At 45.6% G+C, this 4,842-nt stretch overlaps 1 pseudogene; it reads left to right on the forward strand.

Annotated features, from left to right (window-relative positions):
• The first annotated feature begins 855 nt into the window (after positions 1-855).
• Positions 856-1,010, forward strand: LOC113371713 (annotated as a pseudogene).
• The last annotated feature ends 3,832 nt before the right edge of the window (positions 1,011-4,842 follow it).

The following is a 4,842-nucleotide window of genomic DNA, read 5'->3' on the forward strand; positions in this document are numbered from 1 at the left end:
CTCGGTGGGTGGTGGTGCATGGCCTTTCTTAGTTGGTGGAGTGATTTGTCTGGTTAATTCTGATAACGAACGAGACTCTAGCCTGCTAATGGTCGTTATTGGTTGTGGTTCTCTCTACCGGCGTACAAATATATCTTCTTAGAGGGACAGGTGTTATTTAGTCGCACGAAATTGAGCAATAACAGGTCTGTGATTCCCTTAGATTTTCTGGGCCGCACGCGCGCTACGCTGAAGATCTTGAATATTTAGAGAAAGTAAAAGTTGTAAAAAGGTTTCCGTAGGTGAACCTGCGATAAAATCATTATCGTACATTTACAATTAAGTGAATGAAACGTGTGCTATATGTCGTATAACCTACGACGTATAAAATCTTAAAGCGTCTTGCAACGATGGATCATTCGTTTCATTAACGTTTTACCGGAGCTTGACGCAAAATATTGCGTAGTGTGCAATATTTAATAGTGGTTTACAACCGCTTAGCGCGCTTGTGGATTGTGTGAGAGCACTGCCATGTATATTTGCTCGGTATCGTCAGATGCCTGAGCGAATGACGAAGTTCGTTGTGAGAACGGCGTTCTTTTTGAATATTATACTTTAAACGCATAGCTCAATCATTTCTTTGGGCGCTAGACGTCTAGTGTTTCACAAACGCTTGCGTTAGTAATCTATATACTCTGCACAATTCACTCAAGAGATCTTGAGTGAAACGAAATCTTGTATCTCGGACCGAAAAGCGAAAGCTTTACGGTGTACTAATTGTAACCATAATAAACATACTAGTTTCAGAATCGCCCGAGTTATCTTGAAGGATTTTGAGGGAATCACGATCGAAACATGTATAAATATATATAAAACCACCCTGAACGGTGAATCACTTGGCTCGTGAGTCGATGAAGAACGCAGCTAATTGCGCGTCGATATGTGAACTGCAGGATACATGAACATTATCATTTTGAACGCACAATGCGGTCCTCGGATACTTTTCCCATACCACCTCTGGCTGAGGGTCGTATAACATTACCAGACCGCCGCTTGCTTTAAACGGCCTGCCGGCGAATGATGGAGTTTCGCGTATATGCGTGCTCTTAAATAATTCACTCAACGTGTGAGCCAGTCCACTTTGCAACATCGGACATTTCCGTACGTTGACGTTCTGTGGGATTACGGCCAGTTGTGTGTCCTAGAGATTTTATATCCTTGCGACCTTCCGGATAACCGGAAACCCGAACTCTTTGTAATGCGGTTTTGTTCCGGCAAATTTGGACGATTCAAAGGTTTCTCGTCGATTTTGTGTGCGCTTGCTTACTAACGTTTGCGAGCACATCATAATCATAATACGAACTCAGAGCAGATGAGATTACCCGCTGAATTTAAGCATATTAGTAAGCGGTGGAAAAGAAACTAACTAGAATTCCCTTAATAGCGGCAAGCAAACAGGGAAGAGCCCAGCACCAAATCCCGCGGCCGGAGACGGACGCTGGAAATGTAGTGTTAGGGATCTCGGTGCGTTGCGGCGAGTTTAAGTCTATTTTGAATGGGACCATTTGCCAATAGAGGGTGCCAGGCGTGTAGCGACCGTTGCGCGTATCGAGAGGATCTCTCCTCAGAGTCGAGTTGCTTGAGAGTGCAACTGGTAAAATCCATCTAAGGCTAATTATGACCACGAGACCGATAGCAAACAAGTACCGTGAGGGAAAGTTAAAAAGAACTTTGAAGAGAGAGTTCAAGAGTACGTGAAAACGTTCAGGGGTAAACCTGAGAAACCCAAAAGATCGAAAGGAGAGATTCAATATTATCGTTGTCTCCCATTTATTGGCGTGCGATTGACTGGGATTCGTCGTGCGATACGTCGTCGGTTTATGCGTTAGGCGGCGATGGCATGCATTTCTCTCTCAGTAGGACGTTGCGACACGTTTGGTGTCGATCTACGACCGCAGCGGTAGCCTGTCACGAATTTATTCGCGTCAGACACCGCGTGCTCCGGTCGACTGCCAGGCGGTATAAACGAGATGGTATAGGGTCGCTTTTAAGCGTTCGGCTGGTTGCAAGCACGGACGGTTATTGGCCGTCGGTCCTGGTCCGGCATCGATGCCGCCTCGAACTGTTAGCTACCGTGTCCTCGGACGGACTCTATTACCGGTCAGCCATGCTATTGCTTTGAGTACTTTTAGGACCCGTCTTGAAACACCAAGTGGTCTAGTATGTGCGCGAGTCATTGGGAAATACAAAAAGCGCCTAAAAAGCGCCAATGGGATACCATAAAAGGCGTTGGTTGCTTAAGACAGCAGGACAGAAGCCATAGAAGTTGGAATCCGCTAAAGAGTGTGCAACAACTCACCTGCCGAAGCAACTAGCCCTGAAAATGGATGGCGCTGAAGCGTCGTGCCTATACTCGACCGCCAGGGCATGAGGAGCGTTCATAATAGTTAGTTTTGATGCCCTGGTGAGTAGGAGGGTCGGGGTGGTGTGCGCAGAAGGGTTTGGGCGTAAGCCTGTCTGGAGCCGCCGTCGGTGCAGATCTTGGTGGTAGTAGCAAATACTCCAGTGAGGCCCTGGAAGACTGACGTGCAGAAAGGTTTTGTGTGAACAGCCGTTGCACACGAGTCTGTCGATCCTAAGCCCCAGTAGAAATCCTATGTTGATGTTGGTGTATTTTATTTTGAATAAAATCTCACACCCATCTCGCGAAAGAAAATCCGGTTCCTATTCCGAAACCCGGCAGCGGAACAGTTTACAAGTCCTCACAAAATGACCTGGAGACGGCGTCGGGAAATACGAGGAGAGTTTTCTTTTCTGTATGAGCGTTCGAGTTTTCTGGAATCCTCTAGTAGGAAGATAGGGTTTGGAACGCAAAGAGCACCGCTGTTGCGGCGGTGTCCAGGAGAGGGCCACGGTAGGTGTCGCGCCGGTTCATACCCATATCCGCAGTAGGTTTCTAAGGTGAAGAGCCTCTAGTCGATAGATTAATGTAGGTAAGGAAAGTCGGCAAATTGGATCCGTAACTTCGGGATAAGGATTGGCTCTGGGGATCGGGGCGTGCCGGGCTTGGTTGGTGTAGGGCCTGAGCGAGGTAAAATTGTCCTTGTGACTTAGGTCCCTCGCCTAGGCCCCCAGCGTATCTTTCTTGCTGCGAGGTTTCTGTGCCGGCTTCGGTCGGTCAGTCGTACTCTTCGGCCGCCATTCAACGGTCAGCTCAGAACTGGCACTGACTAGGGAAATCCGACTGTCTAATTAAAACAAAGCATTGCGATGGCTCTAGCAGATTTTGACGCAATGTGATTTCTTTCCAGTGCTCTGAATATCAACGTGAAGAAATTCAAGCAAGCACAGGTAAACGGCGGGAGTAACTATGACTCTTAAACCCTGAAACCGAAGCCTCTCTTTGGTGGAAAAGGCTGCGGTTTTAATGAAGCCAAGGTCGAGCATGAGGCCTCCCTGAGGTCGGTTGCGTAAGAGACTGTGGTATCTTCGAAACCGCAGTCAAGCACGTGGCCCCCTTCGCATGGGTCCCACTGTTAGTACCCCTCCATAGGGAACTAAGAGCCATGGCTGCGCCTATGGACCTGGGGGCTACCAACCCTCTCGTTCCTTAACTACAGTCGGTCCTAACTATACAAATTTAGCCTCGGATGAACGTAATAATTTGGGTAGGTCCACTGGCTTATCCACACTGACTGTATCTGCGAGTTATTTGTGCCGCTTTCCACAATGCGGAAAATCCTTCCAAACAATAATTGGCCGTGGAGTGCATGAGCAGAAACTACACAAGGATTAGTATGATAATGAGTTAGCAAAAATTGATACAAAGAAAGCGCGGTGGTCCAAAGAGGAATAGACACTCTTGGCTAAAGAGGATAGGACCATAGTTAAAGGAGATGTTAGTCATATAAACAAAGCTCTCCAACTAGTTACACCTGGGCGTACTCTTGTGGCAATTAAAGGTCAAAGACGTTCCCCAAAATTCAAGAGCCAAGTTGCCAAGTTCGTCCAGGAACTAAGCGAGAATAACAGTAATAGAGAAAGCTCTGAAACAGTGCCCAATAACATAAAAGACGATTTAAAAGCTGTCTTGATAAAGGCAGTTGTAACGGATCATTCATTTAATGGTCAGCAGGTAGCTGATATCTGCCACTCAGCCGGAGAACTTTTACCTGGCAAATTGGTCAATAGAATTACAAAATATCTACATGAAACTTTTACCAGTACCAACAAACCAGTAAACACAAAAAATAAAAATGAAAATTCAACACATAGAGAGCAGAAATAAGAGACAAATGAGTAGATATCAATATACACAAACACAAAAACATTGGGCCACAAACTTCTCCAAATGTATACATTATATCCTAGACAATAAAACTGTCTCTAATGCTCCGCCACCAGATATCATGGCGCAATGCTGGACTAATGTTTTCACAAGAGATTCTGATAAGACACTTGGCTGTCAAAAGTTGGAAAATAGAGATCTTTCACATAATTGGAAACCAGTGACACCGTAAGAAATAAGTAACCCGTACCCAGCAAAATGCTCGGCTCCAGCACCGGATGGCGTATCTGCTAGAGTAATAAGGTCCATGCCAATTAACACGATGGCAAATCTATTAAATTTATTTTTATATATGGGAAGCTACCGATTCCAAAGCACCTAAGAAAGACAATGCAACAGAACCGGGTGATTATAGGCCGATAACTATTTTATCAGTTATAGCAAGGCTCTTAAATAAAATTCTGGCCAGACGGTTGTTAAGTAGCATTAAAATAGACACGAGGCAGAAAGCGTTCCAACCAGTAGATGGTTGCGCTCATAACATATTATTACTAGATCACATACTTAGATTCCAC

Source organism: Ctenocephalides felis, unplaced genomic scaffold, assembly GCF_003426905.1.
Source record: "Ctenocephalides felis isolate EL2017-DRISC unplaced genomic scaffold, ASM342690v1 CF-g0.4_SCAFFOLD_01492, whole genome shotgun sequence".
NCBI classification, from domain to species: domain Eukaryota; kingdom Metazoa; phylum Arthropoda; class Insecta; order Siphonaptera; family Pulicidae; genus Ctenocephalides; species Ctenocephalides felis.